This window comes from Felis catus, chromosome C1, assembly GCF_018350175.1.
Source record: "Felis catus isolate Fca126 chromosome C1, F.catus_Fca126_mat1.0, whole genome shotgun sequence".
In the NCBI taxonomy this organism is placed as follows: Eukaryota; Metazoa; Chordata; class Mammalia; order Carnivora; family Felidae; genus Felis; species Felis catus.
Genome location: NC_058375.1, coordinates 44,912,444 through 44,922,698, shown reverse-complemented (window position 1 = coordinate 44,922,698; position 10,255 = coordinate 44,912,444). Strand labels below are relative to the sequence as shown.

The 10,255-nt window shown below is 47.1% G+C and overlaps 1 long non-coding RNA gene across 1 annotated transcript; it reads left to right on the top strand.

Annotated features, from left to right (window-relative positions):
• The first annotated feature begins 856 nt into the window (after positions 1-856).
• Positions 857-9,881, top strand: LOC102901978. The gene is made up of 3 exons (XR_440912.4): positions 857-984; positions 5,307-5,492; positions 7,660-9,881. It is a non-coding gene; the product is annotated as an uncharacterized LOC102901978 (long non-coding RNA).
• Positions 9,882-10,255: the final 374 nt, after the last annotated feature.

Below are 10,255 nucleotides of genomic sequence, written 5' to 3'. Positions count from 1 at the left end.
ATAATAGGGGACAGAGTTCAAGAAAAGTTCACCAAAGTGAGGAAAGATGAGAAAATTCATGTGGAAAGGATGCACTGTGGACAGGAGTAATGTTTAAGTGGCACACACCTAGGGATAGCCTGACAAAATTACCCAACTCCAAAAACAGAAGAAAGAAAAAATATTCGTAAGCTTCTTGCGGCTGCCATAAAGTTGTATCTCTCAGTTTTAAGTTTACCACCAAGGGCATGTAGAGGTCATGCTCCCTGCAGATTAATCATGCGAGGACACAAGGCAGGCCAGTTCCTGTGAGACACGGGTCTCCTTCAGGGACAACTTTAGCTCAAGGACTCCCCACAGGCCTGGCCAACCCATCTTGGAGCTATGCTGCAGTCAGAGACCATTCCTACCTCAAGGGCGCTTCCTTTCCAATCTCCTGTTACAGAATTCAGACCTCCATCAGGGGCTCAAGGTTCTGCTGGTCTTCTGTTGCCGTCCCGCTAAATCTCTTACATGGTTAATGCTATCTGTGAGTCATCATGGCTGACCTCAACTAACACAGACATACAGATAGATGGGCGGGGAGAGGTACATAGACAGGCAAAACTAAAAAAAAAAAAAAAATCTAACTTTCTGTGCAACACTGGTAAATAGAAGACAGTGAATCATAATTTTTAGATCACTGAGAGAAAAACATATAATGAAAGCATCCCACATTTTACTATATTCTCAGTGAAAGCTGTTAGATACTAGTGGAACTCACAAATATTTCCAGTTCTCTGCCTTCGGGGCACACGGGGGCTTGGCATTACTCTGCCCCTTTGCAGTTTGTCATGGTCATATGACATTCTTTGGGCAATGAAAATGTGTGTGTCACTTCTGGGCAGAGGCGTGTCAGGGTCATGAGACTTCCCGGCACTCTCTCCCCTTGCTGCTCTGATCCGGGAAGCTTGCGTTGATACAGAAGTGAAATGTGGAGCTCTCACACGCGGGACAACCTTCCCGGTAAGTCTCCTGGACCCAGCCGCAAAGCAAAAGGGAGACTTTTCTTCCGTTAAGCCTTTGAGATTTGGAGAATATTGATTCCCGCAGCGTAAACTATTCGATTCCACTAATACAGGGGCCAGAGAAAACGATGTAAGCTCCGTGAGGGCACGGCCCTTCACTATCCCCTGTCATACCCACTTGCCCGAGAACATCATGAACTACCACCCTATATACTGGGGTGGTGGCGTTGGTGCTGGATCTTGACATTGAAAGAAATGTTCAGTTACTAAAGAATTAAAAGAGCATGTACCCATGCCCTTAGCTGAGGAAATCACTTGGGGAAGAATTCTAAGCACATGAAAATTAACTTAAAACAATAGTCTCCAGGTAGAAAAGATGACAAGCACAAGCAAGAGCGGTGGGCAGTAAATCTTGTGGTATTTTATGGTTAAATCTAAAAGGAAGATGAATGCTTGGCTGGGAATTGTAATACGAGTTAAGCGAGGATTATTGAAACCGAAGAGGCGTATTGTAAGAAAATATGGGATAATAGAACAAAAGTTTGGAATTTACTCAGCCAAACCCAGGAGGTGAGGGTATGAGGGGGGCCGGGGACAGGTTCCACAAGGGAGTAGGAAGAAGATGAAGCTCCAACAACGTTTAAGGGTTTCGTCACTGTGGCGAGCACGTGGCCAAGTAAAACATTGAGGCGGGAAAGAATTAGGAAGAGTTATTGGATTTTTATGTAGTGATAGAGAAGCATTTGGCTGGAAAGATGGTTAACCATTACTACATATGATTAAGAGGCCTATTGTTTGATCATTCAGTGGACCAATAGTTATCGAGTACCTAGCATATGCTGAGTATTTTTAGAGGTGTTAGGGCTGTATTGGTGAATACATCAGTAAATAAAACAGACAAGGGTCCTACTCTCACTCTCAAGAAGGAATGGACAGGTCATCGAACAAATAACAACATAATTTCCGATGGTCATGACCACCATTTCTTTTCCTTGACTAAAACCTGAGGAAAGAATAGAAATTATCTCTGGGAAGATGAGGAGACCAGTTTTCTAGGCAGAAAACTTAAGGCAGTGGTAAGTTTGGTATGTTCAAACAGCAGAAGGAAGGTCATATCGACCGGAGCTTGTGTGTGTGTCCAGGGTGGGGGTGGGGGCATCACGATACCAGTTCACCAAAGTGACAGATCACAGAGAACCCCATGAGGCTGAGTAAGAATGCGGGATTGTTCCAAATGTATTGGAAAGCAATTGAGGAGTTTTAGGAAAGGGAGTGTCATGATGTGATTTAAGATCATGGGCTGATACGCACAGAAAGGGTCATAGAGGCCAGGGCAAGAGTGAAAGCAGGGACACCAACTAGGACACGATGGTAGCTTGGGCCAGACAGTGGAATGGGTATGGAAAATAGCGGCCAGATTGGGATTCTTTTGAAGATACAGGTAATGGAACCTGGCAACGGATTAGCTGTCCTAAGTGAGGGGAAGGAAAGAATTGAAGTTAACTCAGTAGTGTTGACTTGAGCACTTGAGTAGAAGACTCAGGGACAACCGATTGGGGGCTGGAGAGAGGGGAAGGTAAGTCATAAACAAAGGTATGTTTAGGCAAATTCCATCTGAGATGCCTATTAGACAGCCAGGGAAAGATGTATCCGAGCTCACATTTGGATACATGGGCTGAGTCAGAACCCAGGGGTGGGGGTGAACAGTCATCAGAGAGGAGGCATCCGAAACCAAAGGAAGACTCAGGCTAGTGTATTTCCACAGCTATATATGTAAAGCACCTAGCCTGGGACTTAACACATGGTAGGTGCTCAATAAGTGATTTCTTCCCCCTTTCTCCTGGGGATGATTGAAGATGGTCTCCTAGAATGAATCCTGAGCTGAGAGTCAGGAGACTAGACCAGGGAAGAGTCCTGACATAGGCAGGACGTGTCAGCTTCTGGTCCTCAGTTCTCTCAGCAATTAGAAGAAAGTAATGGCCATCAGCAGTGCTGATCTGGGGACGGCACGGGATGGGAATGGAATACAGTGAAGCATGTGGAAATTTTAGGGGGTGATGGGTAAGTTCTTTACATTGACTGTACTGATGGTTTCACGGGTTTGTACATATCTCAGAACTCATCAAATTGGACACTTGATGAGTATGGATTATTTTATGTCAATTATACCTTAATAATGCTGCTAAAATAAAATTAAAGGGAACAGCTTCTGCTTTATTTATCTCCCTGGGTTGTTGGGTCTAGGATTAAATAATAGGATTAAATGATAACTATAGGGGTGCCTGGGTGGCTCAGTCGGTTAAGCGTCCGACTTCGGCTCAGGTCATGATCTCACGGTCCGTGAGTTCGAGCCCCGCATCGGGGCTCTGTGCTGATAGCTCGGAGGCTGGAGCCTGCTTCGGATTCTGTGTCTCCCTCTCTCTGACACTCCCCTGTTCATGCTCTGTCTCTCAAAAATAAATAAACATTAAAAAAATTTTAATGATAATTATAGAAGCGCTTGAAATAATAAAAACTAAACAGAGGGAGCATATTCTATTGCTGCTGACTTTTTGCTCCCTGTAAATAGGCACCGACTTATTCAGGAGCAGAAAGTAAGAGCTACAGGGTACGTGGAGGGAAAATATGAAGATTTTCCTAAAAAAACGACAAACCAGACGGGAAGGGGACTGTATTAGTCAGGGTTCTCCAGAGAAACAGAACCAATGCAGGAGATGTGATTTATTACACAGAATTGGCTCGTGCAATTATGGAGGCTGGAAAGTCCTCACATTTTCAGTCAGCAAGCTGGAGACCCAAGAGAGCCAACGGTCTAGTTCTTTTTTTTTAATTATTATTACTATTTTTAATGTTTATTTATTTGGGGGACAGAGCACAAGCGGGGGGAGGGGCAGAGAGAGAGGGAGGGAGACACAGAATCCAAAGCAGGCTCCAGGCTCTGAGCTGTCAGCACAGAGCCGGACGTGGGGCTCAAACCCATGAACCGTGAGATTCCGACCCGAGCCGAAATCGGACACTTAACCGACTGAGCCACCCAGGCGCCCCTACCAATGCTCTAGTTCTAGTCTGAGTCCACAGGCCTAAGCACCAGGAGAGCTGGTGGTATAGATCCAGTTGGAACTTGGAGGTTCAAGCCCCAGGGTGAGTGGGTATGTTAGGCCCAGCATGAAGACAGGAAAAATCAAGGTCCCAGCCCACAAGTAGTCAGGCAGGAAGAACGCCCTCTTACTGTTTCTTTGCTCTGTTCAGGCCTTCAACTGACTGGATGAGCCTCTCACTAGGGAGAGCAATATGCTTTACTAAATCCACAAATCCAAATGCCGATCTCATTCAAAACCCCCTCACAAGCACAGTAATGTTTGACTGAGCATCTAGGCATCCCGCAGCCCAATCAAGTTGACAGAAGAATTAGCCATCACGGGGACTATTACTTATTGAGCTACTATTTACAGCAAACCTCTATTACACCCCTGTCACAGATAAAACCCAAAGGGACCAAGAGGTGACATCGCCTGCCCCAGAACACAGGGCTGCCCAAATGACAAAGCCGGCTTTAAACTTCATTTCATCTAAGTCCGCTGTACCAAACTCCGCTTCTTAGAATCCCAAAGCTCAGAGTTGAAAGAGCCCTTAGGGATTAGCTAGTCCCTATCCTTGGTTTTGCAGAAATCCAGAGGCGAAGTGACAAGTTCAGGTGGCACACAAACTATTGAGAGAGCCCGCAGATCCTGCCCCGTCACACCATCACTGCTGGTGTTGGGTTTGGGTGGAATCAGACTCCGTCTTTGGCCACTTCCAAGTCCAGCCTGGGAGGGAGGAAAATCCTACTGTGGGATCATGTTCTGCCCTCGTGGCCTCACCAGAGAATGTTCCAACGGCTGAGCCCCATCCTGCCCTCTCACCATTTCCAGCCCCTCTTTCCCAGACCGCCCTAGTCATTTTTTCTTGGAGGAAAAAATGACACGCAGACATCCAAAATTCAGGAGTGTGGGGCTGTCTACTGGGGTCATCTCCTTTCCTGCAGGCCTGTTGCTCTTGGGGGAAAAGTCATGTCCATAAGGTTATAAATGACTGGATCCCAGGATCCTAGTGAGCTCCAGAGAAGAAATAAGGGGAAGAAAGCCTAGTGGGGAAGGGAAAGGTTGAAGGATTCTCTACCTGAAAGATACCATCCTGGGGAAAGTTTTTTCCATGCTAATACTAGCCGGCATCTATCGAGAACTTACTGCGCAGTCAGCCACAATTCTAGGGGACTCAGGTTGTCTCAGTTATCACAGCCACTCAACAAGGTATGTACTTTTATGACCCCGTTTTTTACAGATAAGAAACTGAGGCACAAAGGTGTTAAGTAACTTTCCCAGGAGCACACAGCTGATGGCTGGTGGAGCTGATTTTCCACCTCTGGCAGTTCGACTTCAGAACCTGCGCACTAATGCTTACACAATGGTTTCCGGTTTGCACATCGCGTTTCCACCAGTTATCTCGTCCGATTTGCATACCACACCTGTGAGTCAAGTTTTGCTCTCTGCGTTGGTTAAATTCTTTATAAAATGAAGTTCACAGAGTGAAGAGACTCGCCCAAGTCCATCCAACGAATGGTTGATACTCATTGATTCATTCAAAAAACGTTTATCTGGGCACCTGGGTGGCTCAGTCGGTTAAGCATCCCACTTCAACTCAGGTCACGATCTCGTGGTCCGTGAGTTCGAGCCCCGCATCGGGCTCTGTGCTGACGGCTCAGAGCTTGGAGCCTGTTTTGAATTCTGTGTCTCCCTCTCTCTCTGCCCCTCCCCCGTTCATGCTCTGTCTCTTTCTGTCTCAAAAATAAATAAACGTTAAAAAAATATATATTTATCCAACACCCACTAAGGGGTAGGCACAGCCACCGCCTTCAGGAAACCATAGGCTGTCCAGGGAGCTAGGCAATTACAATACAGTCTGACTTTTCTTTATTGTTTTAATTTTTATTTTACCATTTTTACTAAAGTGTAACAATGCAGTAAGTCATGCAAATCAAAGTGTGCAGTTCAATGAATATTCAATATGAACACATATGCATATACACATGCCTATGTGCCAACATGCATAGGTATATATCCCTGAATCAAGGTGTAGACTATTTCCAGTTCCACACCAGGCTCCTTGATACCAAGGTCACTGTTATTCTGGCCTGTTTTCACCATGAATCTGTTGCACTGGTTTCCAGCTTCACTGAAATGGACTCGGACAGTGCATACTCGTTCATACCTGGCTTTCCTTCCCCAACATTCACCCATGCTGCCGGTGTCATCGCTTTTTTTCCTTTGATTGCTGCACTGTTTGGTCCTGTCTGACCACACCCGTGCACGGCAGCCTTGCTCTCTGGGAAGCCAACTCGGAGGCGGATTCGTAGGCAGAATGGCTACTGAGAAGTGCCCTTGGGTTGACAGCTGCAGACAGGAGAGACAAGAAGCAGGACGGGGAGCGGGGAGATATTCAGAGTTTGGTGCAGACCCAAGGACCACCCCAGCCAACCCCACGAGGAGCCTGGAAGCTAAAACAGCCTGCGTTAGCCGTGCTGTGCGGCTGTGGCAAAGCGGCCGTCTGCAGCCCAGGCAGATCTGGAAGGGCCAGAGAGCCTGAAGGTTGGCTGCTGGCAGCCGTCCCAACAGCTGGGGCAAGCCCCACCTTGAAGAGGGATCTGGGCAGCACCTGGCCATGCCCACGCTTTGATATATTTCTCCATTCTCCGGTTGACGGACATTTGGGTGGGTTCCACTTTGCACTATTATGAATCATGCTGCTATGAACGTTCTTACAAATGTCTTTTGATGGACATAACCACTTGTTTCTGTTGGAGATATAACTAGGAACAGAATTGTTTGATCAGTCGTAGGGCATATATCAATTTATACTTTCACCAGCCATGTAAGAGAGTTTCCATTATTCCAACGCCTAGGATTAAAGTCTCTATAATTGTAGCCATTTTTGTGGGTGGGTATTTAGTGGCATCTCGTTATGGTTTTGATTTGCATTTCCCTGACCGGCTTAACACAGAGCCATCAAATATCTGCCTAAGCCACCGTGTCTGGTCAGCGTGCAGCCAAACTTGAACCCCAGGTAGTTGGTTCTAGAGACGCTATGTCTCTCCCCATGCGTGTTTCCGCCGGGGAGTATCTATTTCTAAAGACTGAACTACTTCTGAAGCAATTGGTGACTCCCTCCCTGGGAGTCTGGTTTTGTGGTATGTATTCGTGTCCCCCTGGGGCAGAGGCTGACAGCCAGTCCCCACTTCCTTCTTGCTTCATACCCTTTCTGATCAGGTGTCTGATGACTATGTGCTTAGGGGAAAAGACAGTGAAACACAGGAGACGCCACTCAGGCTGCTGAGACTCCTTTTCGGGGTCTTCAATAATGTCATGAAGCAGTTGAACTTACCGACACCGGAACTCCCGTAATGCAAACATCCTAAAGTACACAATGACAAATTTTCTTAGTATTTAAGCCATTTGAGTTAGTCTTTTGTTAGTTGTAGCCAAAAACATCCTAACTCCCTCTTTCCCCCACCTCAGCTCCAACAGATTGGTACTTTTCTTCCTGGGGCTTCTCCTTACAATGTGGTCTTCTGGAAAATGCAAGAATGAGTCATTCTTGCAACGTTTATAATAACATAGATTATTTCGATTCTATGCAGAACAACTCTAAACGGTAGGATTCGTGTCAACTCCATTTCCTAGATGAGGAAACTACGGAAACAAATCTCAGCTTCCTGAGGACTTGAACATCTCAAAGGGTTCTTCCTAGCAATGACTTCATTTTTCAGAAACTACAGCCAAGAGCCAGAGAGAGGAAATATCTTGCTTATGGTCCCACAACTAGTGAGTAGAACACCTGAACTCGGTAGATCTTCATAGAAAACAGTTCTTTCCTTCCAAGAAATTAACATACAAACGTTCAACTGGGCACTCTGGGAAGCCAGAACACCCAGCCACTCGACACTTTAATTGCTCTATCAACAGTCTTCTGCTTCCGAGGATGCCAGTCGGAACGTCTCCTGCACATCTCACAGAGGACACATATTTTGACACCAAGGAGAAAATGAAACCAACTCCCTGTCCAAGACTCATAAAGTCAGCGCCTCTGCATAAATATACAGGTTTCCCTGAAGCTGGAGACTCACTGAATGTCAGAGCTGGTGTACAGAGAACGGAGAGCTGAGCTGAGCTCAGGTGCCTTCCTTCCCTCCCCAACCCCCCCACCCCCGCCTCTAGGAGAGGGCAGAGGAGCCTGGCTCCTGGCTCAGATTCTCCTAAGAGCGCTGCAGGCCTGGGTCGCTCAGTAGGTTCAGCATCCGACTCTGGACTTCTGCTCAGGTCGTGATCTCACGGTTCATGAGATCGAGCCCTGTGTCAGGTGCTGCGCTGACAGCATGAAGCCTGCTTGGGATTCTCTCTCTCTCTCTCTCTCTCTCTCTCTCTCTCTCTCTCTCAAGATAAACAAACAAACAAACAAACAAAAAGGAAACAAAAAGAACTTCAGGTGTCTCTCGTGCTCTCAGAGCTCTGAAGCTCCTCAGATTCCGTCCTCTTCCACCGGGACCCTGCTTCCCTCTCTCCTCTGGAGCCGCCAACATTCTCTCTTCCTTCTGGAGAGCTCAGTCACCCCATCCCCCCTGCTGGCTGTGAGGAAGTCACCATCTGCCAGCTCCACAGACACACTCTTATTTGCTGCCCCTAAAATTAAGCCCTTGACCCTTCTGTTATGTGAGTTTCACTGGGAGATTTTAACACAAAGGCCATTCGGCTGAGAGCCTTTTGGCGTTACAGAGAGAAGAATGGACAGGGGGCCACTTCAGGGCCCACCTCACACAGCAACTCCCAGGCCTTGTTAAGGACCTTGTACTTACCCAGAAGGCAAAGGGAAGCCACTGAGTCATTTTAAGCAGGAGTGCAGCAAGATCCCATCTGGGTTCTAGAAAAACCACTCTTGTGGCCAAGGGAAAGTTGGGGAGGACAAGGGACAAGACTAGAGACAAAGGGCAATCATTTGGGCTGCTTTGTCAGGTAGGGAGCTCCCTGTCACTGAAGCATGCAAACGAGATAGAGATGCTATAAGGAAGATTCCTGCAAAGACACACGGTTGGACTAGCTCGTGCCTGAGGTCCCTTCCAGCTTGGAACCACCAAGAGAAAACCTCCCTGCCCCAACCCAAACGCCTCTCCTCTGAAGCTCACAAGCTGGGACTGCAGTGTCCCCATCCATGCCTGAGTAGGTTTCCATCTCCATGGCATATTTGAGGTGCTCAGCCAGTGCCCCCCATGGGGACAAGGGGCGGTCCCATTTTGTTGTGCAACAGCTCATAAATCCAGGAATTACAAACAAAGAGAATTCTGTTATAGGTATATGCCATTTGAAATACAATCTCTGTAAGGGCTTTATGTTTGTCATGAATTTTATAAATTGTTGCAGTAATTAACAGGGCATAAAACAGGCTTCCTACCCCATCCGGGAAGGCCTTCCTGAATGCTCCATTGTCAGATGTGCCTCTCAGGCCCTCAGAATGGCGGTGCCCTGGGTGATGCTGGGTGTGGGATTGAGGGTGGGGGCTGCAACCCTGGGAAAAACGCCTTCATTCACGGGCGGTAGTTTAATGGGCTCATTTTAGGTGGCTTAGAGAATGACATCAAGATTTATCTCCTGGGCCCTTCCCTCAATAAATTAGAATGGGGCCCGGGGCCCGGGAGACAATTAAGACCCTCTCCCACGTTTCCATCCCAAGCTGGGCAATAAGAAGTGTTTTCTTCGTTGCTCTGACTGCATGCGTTTGGGGGATTTTGCCACTTTTTTCCCCCTTGTTTTCTTTCTCTCTGGGAAAACCGTCAAGTGCTGTATGGAAAATAAAGACCCCAATTCATGAGCACAGGTTTGATTTCTTTCTGGAAAATAGTACCTTCTCGAAGTCTGACATGACCCAGAGAGTTATTCCCAGCCCTCCCTGGAGAATGCTATCTCTCTCCACGTAGCTTTGCAGGATGTTGGGAGACAGTCAACAAGCTTAGTGTCCTTGGGACTCCCTCCTCCTGGCTTTTTCGTTAAGGAATATTTCAGGCAGACAAAAAAGTATAATTGGTATGAAGGGTATTTATGAACCCACGATCTGGCTGAAAATAGAAAACATTGCAGGTCACAATGAAGCCCCCGGCCCCTCTCCCATTTTCCAATAATGTGTCCTGTGGGATTTTAGCAGGGAAGGGACATAGTCAGATGAGATCGGGTTGCCCACCGTGACCA